Here is a 16,020-nt window from a genome sequence, read left to right as displayed (position 1 = left end):
TGTTCGCCACCTCAGGAGGGGGACCATCCAAGCTGTGTACAGTAAGGATGGGACACTGTTGACCTCAACTGAGGAGGTAATAGGACGGTGGAAGGAGCACTTTGAGGAACTCCTGAATCCGACTAATACGCCCTCTATGTTAGAGGCAGAGCTGGAGGATAACGGGGATTGTCGCCGATTTCCCGGACGGAAGTCACTGATGTAGTCAAACAACTACACAGTGGCAAAGCCCCGGGATTGATGAGATCCGTCCAGAAATGCTCAAGGCTCTGGGTGTGGAGGGGCTGTCCTGGTTGACACGCCTCTTCAACATTGCGTGGAAGTCTGGGACGGTGCCAAAGGAGTGGCAGACTGGGGTGGTGGTTCCCCTTTTTAAAAGGGGGACCAGAGGGTGTGTGCCAATTATAGGGGTATCACACTTCTCAGCCTCCCTGGTAAAGTCTACTCCAAGGTGCTGGAAAGGAGGGTTCGGCCGATAGTCGAACCTCGGGTTGAGGAGGAACAATGCGGATTCCGTCCTGGTCGTGGAACAACGGACCAGCTCTTCACTCGCAAGGATCCTGGAGGGAGCCTGGGAGTATGCCCAACCGGTCTACATGTGTTTTGTGGATTTGGAGAAGGCGTATGACCGGGTCCCCCGGGAGATACTGTGGGAGGTGCTGCGGGAGTATGGGGTGAGGGGTCTCTACTCAGGGCCATCCAATCTCTGTATGACCAAAGTGAGAGCTGTGTCCGGGTTCTCGGTAGTAAGTCGGACTCGTTTCAGGTGAGGGTTGGCCTCCGCCAGGGCTGCGCTTTGTCACCAATCCTGTTTGTAATATTTATGGACAGGATATCGAGGCGTAGTCGGGGTGGGAGGGGTTGCAGTTTGGTGGGCTGGGGATCTCATCGCTGCTCTTTGCAGATGATGTGGTCCTGATGGCATCATCGGCCTGCGACCTTCAGCACTCACTGGATCGGTTCGCAACCGAGTGTGAAGCGGTTGGGATGAGGATCAGCACCTCTAAATCGGAGGCCATGGTTCTCAGCAGGAAACCGATGGAATGCCTTCTCCAGGTAGGGAATGAGTCCTTACCCCAAGTGAAGGAGTTCAAATACCTTGGGGTTTTGTTCATGAGTGAGGGACAATGGAGCGGGAGATTGGTCGGAGAATCGGGCGTGGCGGGTGCGGTATTGCATTCAATCTATCGCACCGTTGTGACGAAAAAGAGAGCTGAGCCAGAAGGCAAAGCTCTCGATCTACCGGTCAGTTTTCGCCCTACCCTCACCTATGGTCATGAAGGCTGGGTCATGACCGAAAGAACGAGATCCAGGGTACAAGCGGCGAAATGGGTTTCCTCAGGAGGGTGGCTGGCGTCTCCCTTAGAGATAGGGGTGAGAAGCTCAGTCATCCGTGAGGAGCTCGGAGAGAGCCGCTGCTCCTTTGCGTCGAAAGGAGCCAGTTGAGGTGGTTCGGGCATCTGGTAAGGATGCCCCTGGGCGCCCCCCTAGGGAGGTGTTCCAGGCACGCCCAGCTGGGAGGAGGCCTCGGGAAGACCCAGGACTACTAGTGGAGGGATTATATCTCCAACCTGGCCTGGGAATGCCTCGATCCCCAGTCGGAGCTGGTTAATGTTGCTCGGGAAAGGGAAGTTTGGGGTTCCCTGCTGGAGCTGCTCCCCCCGCGACCCGACACCGGATAAGCGGACGAAGATGGATGGATGGACGTGTGTTCCTTGGCTACTAGCAACTGCGTGGAGGAGGGGTGCGGGTGAAGCGCGATCACGGAAGACTTGTGTCATGTGGAGGCGCCGACTACTTATTAAGCCTACTTACAATTCCCCATGGGGGCGACAAAAACTACGCACTATAGCTTTAAAGTGTTCCGGTTCTCCACGGTTGTTCTGAAAAATGTCAGGAAACATACTATCACTGAGGCTATTTTGCAGAGGCACCGTGACTCCGCCCAAGATGATTATGATTGGTTTAAAGAAATGCCAATAAACCAGAGCACGTTTTTTCTCCCATCCCAGAATGCTGTGTGGACTAGCCAGACCTTCCCCTACAGTGCTGTGTAGGAAGGTCTGGCCAAGCTAGAATAATAGAGTGCAGAAATCAAGTCTATTAATCATACAGGATGTTCTAAATGGCCCAGATAACACAGGGGACATCTAACCTTGTTTCTACTGTATGTTTTCAGCCAATAATAGCTACAGGTGAGGTCACATTGTAGTCATTACAGATGATCAGAGGAGCTTTAACTGTGCTTTTTCTCTCCTGAGTTAAGGTGTTTCTGTCCAATCAAAGCTCTTACCAGGAGTGGGATTTGAACCCACAAGGACATCTGTCCATTGCATCTTGAGTGCAATGCCTTAACCACTCGGACAATCTGGTGACACAGTATATAGTTGCTGACTGTTTTCTGCAACAAGCTCCAGCACAGTCGCTCATCTCTTTTCCTTCTCTCTTTTTGAAATGAAGTGTCACTTTAACACACAAGACCATGTTTTTTGTCCCGTCTCCTAACAGTCAAGTTAGTTTGACCTGACTGCAATGAAGCAACGTTTAGCTGTGTCATTTAATTAGTTCTTCTAATTGCTAGTAGCTGTAGTAGTCCCTTGAGGACTCGGTGTTGACATTTACATGGACATTAAACATTTAGTTCAAATAGTAGTCTCACCTTGCCAGACCTATCTCCACACAGCTGTGGAGTAACGTCTGGTACACCACACATACATTATATGATAGGAGGAAAAAAAAACTCTCTGGGTTGTTTGCATTTCTTTAAACCAATCACAATCGTCTTGGGCGGCACTAAGCTGCGGATGCAGCGACGGTGGCTTTGCAAAATATTTTCGGGAGAAAAAACTTCTTTAGGCTTTCTCCTGGGAACGTACTTCAGTTGATCCAGACCAGGTGAGTAGAGACTCTGATGCTCTGTGAAGTTATTATTCTATTGTGTTTTATTACCATATTTAGTACATTATGACAGATTCATAGTAGAAGGATGTTCCTGCACTTGAACATAAACACAATACCAGGAGTGGGGTTCGAACCCACGAGGACATTTGCCCATTGGATCTTAAGTCCAACGCCTTAACCACTCGGCCATCCTGGTACTGAGCTCACAATCCAATCCAATCCACTTTATTTCTATAGCACATTTTACAAACACAAAGTTTCCAAAGTGCTGCACAGAAGACTCAGAACATACAAACAATTAATAAAAAATATATAAAATATAGAAAGAATAAAAGAAAGACTAAACACCACAGTGGACCAAATAACTCACAAAGAATTAAAAGCCAAAGAATAAAATTGTGTCTTTAGACGTGCCTTAAACCACTCAACTGTAGGGGCAGTTCGGACATGGAGAGGCAGGGCATTCCAGAGTTTAGGTCCAACCACAGAAAAGGCCCTGTCCCCCCGAGTCTTAAGTCTTGACTTGGGGACCACAAGCTGGAGCTGGCCCTCTGACCTCAGTGTCCGCAAATTACCACAAGTGTGATTTGAACCCATGTGGACTTGTGTCCATTACATTTTGAGTGCAATGCATCACCAATATTGTTATTCAGTTACTCATGGGCATTTGTGACTAAATGTGACTATAGGATGGATGTTTACGGCCTAAATATGCTTTTTGTTGTTCAGCCTGTTTTCATGACCCATTCGTTCAAAAAGCTACGAGATCTTAACTTTCATCGCGGCAAAACGCTTCCAAAATGACCGGCAGCTCGCAGTGCTCTGTACCCGGCTCACAGTCATCTATTTTCAGGTAACTGAATCACCAACTACTGCTGATACAATGTCCATAGCCAGCATCACCTGGCGGTCTCCTAATTTCGTATGATATCGTACATTTTAGTGTGCATACATTTTCGTACAATATCATAGTTCATGAGAATGCGTTGTTATTTCTAGATAACCCAAGCGCTCGCCCTTAAGTACCCTTAAGTTTGAGGATGTACAAATGGATAAGATGTTGACTCTGTTAGAGTTTTGTACTTTAATTTTGTACTTTAGACTTTAAATTGCTCTTATCAGTACAATAGACTATACACTAATACTAATTTAGGCAAAACTGATCGACTGAACCTACTGTTAAACTCATCACCAGTCAAAGAGAGATCAGATGTCACTACTGCTAGACTGAGTTTGATTACTGTTCACCAACACACTCATTACAGCCCTGACACACACACACACACACACACACACACACACACACACACACACACACACACACACTGAATATATATAATAAAAGAACCAAGTAGTGTGAATTTAAAGTAAAAAGCTATGTGTTTTATCTGCAAGGCTCCAGCGTACTCTTATATTAAAGCAGTGTACAGATAAGTTGAGGTAAGGCTGCTGAGTCAGAGCTTTTATCGAAATAAAAGGGGGAGGCTGCAGACTCTGCACAGTCATCTATTTTCTCTTCAATATTCCTGCCAGGGTTTTGGCAAATACACGCACACACACACACACACACAACACTGTAATAAACATTCAAATAAGTAAACACGCTCTCTAAAACATGTATTTAGGTGCCAGCCGGTCTCGCACAAGATGGAAAGCAACCAGTGTGGATAAAAACACTGTTACTCATCGTCTTTTTCTCAGCAGAATGAGGTCACAGGATGTCTTTGTGTCTCTCACCAGAGACACAGCAGAGCAGAGCTGTGAGCTGAGCTGTGTTACCTAAAAGTGTCCGTTTAACATCTTCATAGCTATAGTTTTGTGATTATGTGCACAGGTTTTGAGGTATCTGTCAGATGTCTAGCACTGCGTCCATACATGGAGTTGAATGGGATTTGTTTGTGGCGCTCACAGGTTTGAAAACAAAATAACAAAAATCAACAGCAATATGTCTTCAGGGTTGTCGTTACTCATGCACAGACTTCTGTTTTAATCATAAACGGAAGTCTATAATTACTTTCTACCAAATAAATAGTTCCTATGAAAACTATTGATGCTGCGGATTACCCAAGAGTAATAGACTAATGAACACATAGAACATGGAAAAATTGTATCATTGTAAGTCCTGTTACAGTAATGATATAATACAGTCCACATATACAGACTGTTGCCAGTTTGTTACATGTATGCCCACCTTTAGCTAAACGTCGTGTTAAAACTGTTTTAGATTGACATGATTCCACTGATTGTTATTTTGGAAGCTGCAGTCCGTGGTGCTGCTGAGATACATTGTGTTATACTGAGGTTGTATTATATTTAGTGTATCCTTATAGATAAAAATGTTGTAAGAAAAAGTGAGTTTACAATATTACATGAGATAACTTATAGAGCTTTCAAAAAAGTCAAAACTATTTGTGTCAAGAACGCAATCTAATGGTAAAAATAAACGGTAACACCAAAGGGAAAACTAGACAGGAGTGTTAACTGGCATTTCATTTAAAACTGTATGATCTTTGTAGCACTGTTAGCAGTTCAGTCCCTTTAAAGTAAAACGCGGTGTAAATAGGCATAGGAGTCACATTTATAGATGTCTGGCTTAAAAACATCTGTAAAATATGTCAGCCTGTTAAAATATAAAAATGGATGTTTTTAAATGTGAATGCTTTTTCTCCCATTGTTTTTCATTACACATGCATTTCCTGGACTCCTAGATCCTAAGTCCCCCACATTCAGCACCCTGTAGATCTGTTAAAGGTCCCATGACATGCTGCTTTTTGGATACTTTTATATAGGCCTCAGTGGTCCCCTATTACTGTATATGAAGTCTCTTTTATATAGACCTTAGTGGTCCCCTAAAACTGTATCTGAAGTCTCTTTTATATAGACCTTAGTGGTCCCCTAATACTATATCTGAAGTCTCTTTTATATAGACCTTAGTGGTCCCCTAATACTGTATCTGAAGTCTCTTTTATATAGACCTTAGTGGTCCCCTAATACTGTATCTGAAGTCTCTTTTATATAGACCTTAGTGGTCCTCTAATACTGTATCTGAAGTCTCTTTTATATAGACCTTAGTGGTCCCCTAATACTGTATCTGAAGTCTCTTTTATATAGACCTTAGTGGTCCCCTAATACTGTATCTGAAGTCTCTTTTATATAGACCTTAGTGGTCCCCTAATACTGTATCTGAAGTCTTTTTCCTGAAATTCAGCCTTGGTGCAGAATTACAGCCACTAGAACCAGTCCCACAATGAGCTTTCCTTAGGATGTGCCATTTCTGTGTCTGTAACTATTGAGGAGGAGAGAGGGGGGGCAAGGTGGAGGGTGGGGGTGTGGCCTTGACCAACTGCCACTTTGCTCGTTTGAAAGCCATGATGTCTCTCTCTCTCTCATGGGCGGGCCAAATCTCTGGGTGGGCAAAGCAGAGAAAAGGGAGGTAACCTTCCCCCTTATGATGTCATAAAGGGAAGATTCCAGCTTGGCCCATCTGAGCTTTCATTTTCTCAAAGGCAGAGACATCTATCACTGTTTCTAGCCACTGGGGGACCATAGGCAAGCTGGGGGAACTCATATTAATGTTAAAAAAACTCATAAAGTGAAGGGGTTTAATGTATCCAAGAGGTCAATGAGTGCCTCAAGCCCATTTAAAGAGGTAACTTCTCCATCAAAAGACACAAAAGAGGTCTCAGCTTTTCTTAGACATGAGTAGGGGAGGCGCCAAGGAAAAAAGGTTGGGAACCACTGGTCTATAGCCTACGTAGAGAAAGAACAACACAAAATAAAAGTGCAACACTTCTTTGTCTTTCTCATTTTCAGTGTCAAATAAATGTATTTTCACAATGGCTGCCATGCTCCTTCAGTTCCCTTGGTCCCCCCCCCCCCACACAGCACTGATGTCATGATGCTTACAGCGGTATGATATTTATCTATAAATAAACACAGACTTCAGTCAAGTCTCCTGCTGGATTTCTTTAAAGAGCTTCTTCAGACAGTATGGCAGCACTTTAGAAGAGCAGCTCGCTTCAATCAAGATCTGCCGCTGAGAAAAGGACCTTTTCTATTCGCAGAAAACTTTTCCTTTTTATATAAAATGAAAGCAACATCTAAAGTAAGAGAGTAATGAAATGATTCTTTTGATCTCTCTGGGGAAAGGTGAAAGCTGTTACAAAGTGAATATTCTGCAGATTAGAAATCATTTTCCATTCAACAGAAGAAAGGTTCTTTTTGCATCAACCTCCCACAAAAACTAATGTGAAAAAAATGAAAGGCATTCTGTTGCTAAATAACTTTTCTCTCCGTGAAATGGGAAGCCGCATTTCATAAGAGGCTCATTTAGTTTGATGAAGTAGTTTTATCTTTTTGAAAGGTTGAGTTTTGCTCTTTCTAAATGGATAGGCGCGACAAGTGTTTCCGATGGCGATCAATCATCTCATCCACTTGGTGTGGTTGCTGTGCCATTTAGGGGCAGCTCTGTCATTTCACAATTTTTTTCTGTATGTAAATTTGATGTTTTCCTGTACATGTGTTTCAAACACGAGGTGTTTTAATCCTGTATTTGTGGGGTGTTGTAGGACACAGTTTGATGCAGAATTGTTTCCAAAATGTTAAGTTGCCGTAACAAGCAAATAAATCAGCCCGAAACATGAATAAAGAGATATTCAAACTGTGCTTGGTCTCTGTCTCTCTGTCAGGTGTTCTCCCAGTCGCTGTGAACATGGCGGCCGCTGCACTCAGTCCTGGACCGGCTTCCACTGTAACTGCTCTGAGAGCGGCTACAGTGGAGCCACCTGCCACAGCTGTAAGTCCCACATCAGTAATCAGTAGACAGTACTGACAGTACAGACAGACAGACTGACAGACAAACAGATAGACAAACAGTCAGACAGACAGGCAGACAGGCAGTCAGACAGACAGACAGACAAACAGACAGACACAGGCAGTCAGACAGACAGACAGACAGGCAGACAGACAGACAGGGAGACACACAGACAGGCAGACAGGCAGACAGGGACACACAGACACACAGACACACAGACAAACAGACACACAGACACACAGACATACATACAGACAGACAGACAGGGAGACAGGGAGACACACAGACAGACAGACATACACACAGACAGACAAACAGACAGACAGGGAGACACACAGACAGATAAGGAGACAGACGGACGGGGAGAGAGGTGAGACGGGACCGATGAAATGAGCATTTGGAATGAGGCAGTGTGTCGAACTGAATAATTAAGATTTTTGCATAATTTAAACTCAGAGGCAGAGCAAACAGAGACATAACATGACGTTAGATAAAACATTCTTTCGTACAAACCCATTAAAACACATAAACACAAGTCAAGTGTATTTGTATGGCACATTTTAAATGGCAAGTGCTTCATACACAATGCGATAAAAACAATGAACAGGAATCACACAAAACATTCAACACAGGCAATGACCAAACTGACCCATAGTAGTGTTGCCTGCCATTTGTTTGGCTGAATTAAGGACATGTAATAATAATTATTATAATATTAATGTTTAGGGTACAACATTACTTGCATTTGCAGTGAGTGTGAGAGATTGTGTTTAATCTTTTACAACCTGGATCTTATTTTGTAGTTATGGCCATTATTTCTATTGGCTATTAAATATATATTTAGTTATATAGTTAGCTCCTGTGTATATCTGCCAGCAGATGTGTTGGTGTGGATGTGATTCATGTTTTTTCCTCCCAGCTGTGTACCAGCAGTCCTGCGAGGCGTACAAGCACAACGGCAACACGTCGGGACATTTTTATATCGACGTGGATGGCAGCGGACCAATCAAACCGCAACTGGTCTATTGCAACATGACAGGTGACACACACACACACACACACACTCATCCTTCCATCATAACGATAGTTACGAATCTGGAGTTACAATACGTAACTCTTGTTCTATTTCGTATAGGCTTCGCCCTCTCAGAGCTGTTGCTATCGGGTTAAGGACGAAGCTGATGTAGTCAATGACACTTGTGACACCAAAATCCACAAGCAGATAGCATAGACTAGCTCCTCTTTCTTCTCACACTGTACAGGTTTTTTTATGTGACAAAATGATATTGTTTGCTTGAAAACCTGACAGGCTATCTCCATGACTGGCCTGCTTAACGTTGTGAGGCACTGCCACATGGATTCTGAAGGTGCTCCATAATTAAGATAAAAATCATCATTAATTAATGCAAAGCACATGCCTCACGGCACTCTGGTGCAGGAGGATGGAGACGATGGCATAACAGGTCTAATAGCGCATCACGTGCTGTTAAGTGCGGATAAGACCCCTTCAACAAACGCTTCACTAAGGGATGCACAAAACCCCATCTCTCTCCACAGTCCTTGTGGCATGACGAAAAAAGGCCGCAACATATGCTTTAAAAGCGTAGCCAAATCATTATCCAGCAGTGTCTGAGGACACAAGGTGGTGTCCAAGCCTTTCTCTACACACCAACGCTGGAAAGCAAACCACCGTCAAGCGTAACGCGCTGAATGAATAATGTCGCTAGTCATTCTGTCAGCAAACGAAATGTGTATTCGGATCAGGGGTCTCATTTATAAACGTGGCGTACGCACAAAACAGGGCTGAAAATGTGCGTACGCCACTTCCCACGCAAAGGTTGTGATTTATAAAAAACAAACTTGACGGGAGAATGTGCGGTCCTCCACGCAAACTCTGACCCATGCGTACGCACATTTTGGAGACAAAATAGGAATTGGCGACGCAGATGGTGAGGTGGTGAACTGAAGTCAGACTGCAGAAAGTACATGTGGGAATAACGATTAGGCTACTCTTAATATGTTGAAGTATTAATGCCTCACGCACATTTCTTCACACCGTATCATGAAGATTGTACTGAGTGATAATTGAGTGATAATTGTTCTGAGTGATAACTGTTCCATAAACACCTCCAACTCAAATCTTAAACCAAAACTCTTTCTTAATATTTAATCAGCGCTGTCTCGCTGTCACATTGTCCGCTACGGAGCGCAGGAGGAGGAGATGGCCCGACTACATGTAATATAGGATATCATCAAATACCCTACCATTAGATAACTGCAGAACACAGTTATACAGAATACAGTGTAAATAACTAAATATCTGTCTTTAAAACTGTGCATATATCATCAAATGTCAAAGTCTGGAAATACAGCTGTTAAGCTATCGATCAATCGTTACCCTTAATGTCCTCGTTATCAGTCTGAACTTTAATACTGTTCATAACAAAACCGGCATGAAGAAAGGTTTGCCTATTACATTTAGATTTCAGATTGTATCTCGGGGTGGGGGATACCACTAGTTGTTGCTGTGATTTTAGCAAGGTGTTAACAATCACAAATTGTTGTAGACTAAACATATAAATCCTGCGTGGAACCCGTGCGTAATGCTGCATGATGGCCCTGCTGGCCCTGCAGGAGGACTACGCTAATGGAAGAATCAGGAGAGAAGGAGACTTCAGGGACCATGACAATGACTGGCTCATATGCCGATTTAAATTCCCTAATATAACTGTAACAGTAATATAGCTGCGCTCTTGGATCTATGTACTGAATTGGGTCCAGTAGAGAGGGCAACGCACCGGAACCGTGCCATCCCGGTCCAAATACAGGTCCTCGCCACTCTGGGTGAAACCGGCTGTTTCCAGAGGGAAATTACATTACATTACATGTCATTTAGCTGACGCTTTTATCCAAAGCGACTTACAATTAAGTGCATTCAACTGAGAAGGTCCAAACTCTAGACAACAAGTAGTAAGTACAAGTACATTAGCTTTAAAAAAGCAAAGCTACAAAGAAACTTATAAAAGTGCAGGTTCAAGAGATTTTTTTTTTTTTTTTGAAATGGCTTTTTTTTTAAATGGCTGACAGCTAAGTGTTTTTTTAAATAAATATAATATATAATCTTCAACTTCATCACTAAGGCTTGTTTGGATATAATATATAGTTCTGTTAAATCTTATTATATACGTCTGGTATATCAAAGCTGTCCCCGAGTACCCTAATGCCTGCTGATCTGGAAGATTTTATGAATAAAGGTAGTCTATAGATCCGGTTTCCATACGCTGTGCGACAACAGGCCGAAATTATAATTCAACTGGCAGCAATTCCCGAACATCCGTTTTCTCCGCCAGTCGTCATGATTCGGCATGTTTCGGTGTAACGAAGAACAACTGCCAGGGTCATTAACATACTGATCAGCATTCACGAGGTGCTTTACATTGACTATTTATGGTTAAAAATGGGCGTGTACAGGGCGGGATAAGAGGTTGATCCACGTACGCACACTTGTAGTCAATCTGTGATTTATAAAGGGAACATTGAGTAGGTGGAGCTGGAGCCAAGGCTTGGGGAGGCGCAGCCGTCTCTTTGAGCTGACATCTGTGTTTCCGCATCCCCTCCACTACCTACAGCTCGTGGCTGTCCAAGGTGCGGTCCAAACAACCCACCAGGGGCAATGGGACCGTCCAGGAGCACACGTCTGCTATTGGCTGGGAGTGGTGACCTGTGCAGGCAGATGTTCTGCTGTGACCTGTGCAGGCAGATGTCGATATAACTCCGGGGGACAGCTATAGGCTTAGAGGTCATGGCAGAGACAGCAGAGCGATGTTGTTCTGCACTGCGGCACACAACATGCACGCAGTCTGTGAAGCAACCCGTTCTCAGGGAGATGGCGGTGTGGGCTTCCGTCAGCGGGATGGAGGCCAGGCTCTGGGACCACTGGAAACTCTGTTTCCGTGCCGCCTTGGACCCTGGTGAATGGTGCATAGCGAGACATTAGTGCCGTCCATATCCCGTGTTCGGAGAACGCTTCCAAAGCATTCACACAGGTCGAGAACAAAAACCTTAGCGGTGGGCAGGGAGCCCACCTGATGCGGAGGAGAAAAAAGAGAGAGATCCCCTTCCGCTGGTGGTATCGTTACCTTACCTGACCGTCCGCCCGGCTGCCATCGTCTGCCGCTTCAGTTCCTCCGTCGGTAAGCGGGTGCAGAACTGCTGGCGGCCAGCAGGGTGTCAGCCCGGCGAACAGGGCCGAGGCACGCCTCGCAGCTCGGGTGGAGATCTGTAATATACAGTAACGGCAGACGTAAGAGAGGCCCGTAGAGGGCACAAGGGCGCAAAATAAATCTTCACAACTGCGCATGTGCGAGTGATAAACCAAATAGCAACAGCTCTTAGAGGGCAAAGCCTATGCGAAATAGAACCCAACGAAATTTACATAGTTCTAAAAGATGATGCTCCTGTCGTCATGCTCTGATCTACTTTATCTTCCATCCCCCCTTTTTCTTCTTTTTTTTCCTCTGTGTCATGTCATTTGTTTAATTATTTAGATATGAATAATAAAGTCTCACTGCTAATTAGTGTATACATCTTTTTAGTGATGATATTCTTTTTTTCCAATTCTCCGTTTTTTGTTTTCTATCTGTATCCGTCAATCGCTGCTTCTCTTTCTTTTAAACAGAAACACCATGACAACATGTTATTTCTATGGCTTAGAAAAGCTACTCTCTCTCAAAGCCGAAAACCAGAGAAGGAAGTCTCACAGACTGCTCCATAGACACTGACTGGGAAATAGAACATGTACCCATATCATCAGAACATTCCCCTGGGTGCTCTATGTGTCATCTACTTTGTATAACATTTTTCCCATTTCATTTTCTATGGAGCAGTTCCAGACGTTAAACTATATAAATTTAAGTTTTAGCCATAGAAATAGAATGAGAGTAGAACGGACATTGAACTGTTTGCTGTGGTCATTTAACCAGTTCAAATGGAGATGGTGCTCAGCACTGTGCGTTGACCAGAGAAATACAATGAGTTAGCCAGCTGCTACAACAGGCACAATTCTTTGCAATGGCAGTGGTACACACAAAAATGGCCACCACTCTGACCATTCTGCTACGTTGATTTGAATAATAATGTCTGTTCTGTTTCTATGTTTTTTGCACTCTAGTTTTTGGATTTGGGAGAGAGTTGGTTATGTCTACTAATATTTTTGGACCATAGGAATAACATGTATGATTTTTGAAAATTCGGGCATATTTCCTCTTTAATTATTATAGATTTTATTTATTTAATATTTTTTTACAGGGTAGGTTGGCAGATTATAGAGTACATCCTCATTGCAGCCCTGTTAGTAGTTTGCGTATTGTTATATGAGGCTAGATATCATCTTAAATTTTGGACATTGTAATATCGTGATATGAAATAAGAAATAATAAGAAATAAGAGATCAAGTAGATCAAACTCTTCATCTAACTTTTGAATAGAAAAATAATACGTAAATTATTCCTTTAAGTCTGAGTGAGAGTGCCAAGGCCAAAGATAAGATGCCAATTGCAAATGGCCGTTGTCGCAAAGGCAAGTGATGAACGAATGATGAACAAGAATGAATAATTAACAAATGCAAATAAAGAAATAGAGGTAATTGTTCAGTAATCAACAATAATCAAAAAATCTATCTATCTATCTATCTATCTATCTATCTATCTATCTATCTATCTATCTATCTATCTATCTATCTATCCGACACCAGAGGAGAACACATGGATGGTGATCCAGCACAACAACACCGAGCTGACTAGAGTCCGGCCGTATCCAGGTGTAAACCAGCATTCAGTCCAGTTTGACTACTCGACTGAAGAGGAGCAGCTATTGGCCGCCATCAGCCAATCAGAGCACTGCGAACAGGAACTGTCCTACCACTGCAGGAAGTCCCGCCTACTCAACACTCCAGGTAAAGCCTGTTCAGGACCTGCCCTGGTATTTACACTACTGACTTAGTTGGACATTTTGGGAAATATGCGTATTTGTTTTAATGGCAGAGATTTAGATGAGAAGATTAATAACGCTTTCATGTGTGTACCAAGCTAAAGCCAGCAGCCAATTAGCTGTTTGCTTAGCACAAAGACTGGAAACGGGGAAACAGCTGACCTGGCTCTGTCGGAGGGTTACAGAATCTTCCAGCACCTAAATCTTATTAATTAACCCGTTTGATCTTGTGTGTTTAATCTACAAGGGTTATGTGCCAGACGGTTTCTTGGCTGGGAGCAGTAACTTCCTTGAGTCTCTTCTGATTGCATGGCAACTGATCAGAGCCAATAAATAGTTTGGCACATTGCCCCCCATTAACATGGCAAATTGTTGTTTTTACACTTTGATTAAATATGTGTTAATATGGCGCATTAATTCTTGAGCTTTCGAGCTGCTGTTGGGCAGATTTACTTTACTGTTGGACAGAGCCAGGTTACTGTAGCTGTTTACCCCTGTTTCCAGTCTGTGTGCTAAGCTAAGCTAACCGGCTGCTAACTGTAGCTATTTATTGAATAGACAGATACCTGTTGCTGTTTTATTTATATTTTGACTAATTTTGTAATAGACTCTGAAAAAATACAGATTATAGAGGATTCTTAAGTCAGTTTCTTCCTACTTTATCTTTCAACTTTTATCATGAACTCTACTGGAGCCCGACATTTGATTTGATTTTATTCTGTGTTTGTGAATAAAGTAAATTTCACTTTTTAATAATCCTATTCCATCTTAATCTTTTTAATCTTTTAATCTTATCCGGGGGAGAGCACTATATAAAATTTTTTCCCATCCCTTTTCCCTCGATACTCCTCATGTGTACATTTAAATCAGAAAAGACTGTAAACAAGAAATTCTTCTTAATTGACTTGTGGGGTTAAATAAAAGTTGTTTTCTTTGTTTAGTCATATGGTTCTTGTGCGTGTATGGACTCAGAGGTGATTACTTTGATCACCAAGTTCCATTGCATATGTCTTGGTAGCAGTTAATGCAACTTTCACTCTCATGCAAGTCTACATACAAGAAAAAACATTGTTCAGTGTGAAGAGACACAGCTATAATAGAGCACAGCTTTGATAACATCCAGTTTTTAGCCATGCTGGCAGTATGGCTCTGGGTTTGTCGTTCGGTCGGTCCAGACTGAAAAATCTCAACAACTAGTGGACGGATTGCCATGAAATTTGGTTCAGACATTCATTGTGTCCAGAGGGTGAATCTAGCTGACTTTGGTGATCCTCTTATTTTTTCTCTGTTGCCACCGTGAGGTCGACATTTGTTATTTTGACCAAAATTTCTTAACATCTATCAGATGGATTGCCATTAATTTGGTTCAAATATTAATGTCCCCCTGCCAGGATGAATTTTGACAACATTGGTGATCCACTAGCCTGGAAACCAGACAAATCTTCAAGCTCATGTTTCATTTGCTCTGTCCACCCCCTTGACATTCAGTCAGATGACCAGGGGGCCAGGACCTGGACGGGCCAAACATGGGGCGGGTTTAAATTCAATGACTGACAGAGGAGTTTGTGCTTATCAAACGTACAGTAGTTACCGACCTGGCACACTACCTCCAGCCTGACGCACCAGGCTCACAAAACTGTCAAACTAGGCGGTCCTGACCAAATATAAATCAAGATTATGTTACTGTATTGAATATATATATATATATATATATATATATATATATATATATATATATATATATATATATATAGCTGTAATTTGAGAAAGTTTGTGACCAGGCAGCCATTTTTCCTGCTTCACAACAGACCAAACGCCTCCCCATTGCTCTGATTGGTTGTAGGTCTATTCGATTACTCCAGAGGCATTTTAGGGGGTTTTCACACCTAAAAGTCCGAACCAAGGTCCGGACCAAGGTTCATGCTATGTCCTTCCGTCATCATCGTGAGCTGCATCTGCTGATACAACTAATTGGTTTGTAAACGGGCTTCTCCGTCCTCTCGCACCCTCTCTCTGTGTCAGAGTTTTTTCAACTGACTGCTCCTCTCTCCTACTGACTGCTACTCTCTCCTACTGACTGCTACTCTCTCCTACTGACTGCTGCTCTCTCCTACTGACTGCTACTCTCTCCTACTGAATGCTCCTCTCTCCTACTGACTGCTGCTCTCTCCTACTGATTGCTACTCTCTCCTACTGACTGCTACTCTCTCCTACTGACTGCTGCTCTCTCCTACTGACTGCTGCTCTCTCCTACTGACTGCTGCTCTCTCCTACTGACTGCTACTCTCTCCTACTGACTGCTACTCTCTCCTACTAAC

At 43.2% G+C, this 16,020-nt stretch overlaps 1 non-coding gene and 1 pseudogene across 1 annotated transcript; one reads left to right on the top strand and one right to left on the bottom strand.

Moving 5' to 3' along the window:
- LOC114564962 (contactin-associated protein-like 4) overlaps window positions 1–16,020 on the top strand; it is a 177,860-nt pseudogene that overhangs the window by 113,085 nt on the left and 48,755 nt on the right.
- On the bottom strand, window positions 3,015–3,097 carry trnal-uaa (transfer RNA leucine (anticodon UAA)). Its single transcript has one exon. It is a non-coding gene; the product is annotated as a tRNA-Leu (tRNA).

This window comes from Perca flavescens, chromosome 12 (genome assembly GCF_004354835.1).
Source record: "Perca flavescens isolate YP-PL-M2 chromosome 12, PFLA_1.0, whole genome shotgun sequence".
In the NCBI taxonomy this organism is placed as follows: domain Eukaryota; kingdom Metazoa; phylum Chordata; class Actinopteri; order Perciformes; family Percidae; genus Perca; species Perca flavescens.
This window is presented reverse-complemented; position numbering and strand designations above follow the sequence as displayed.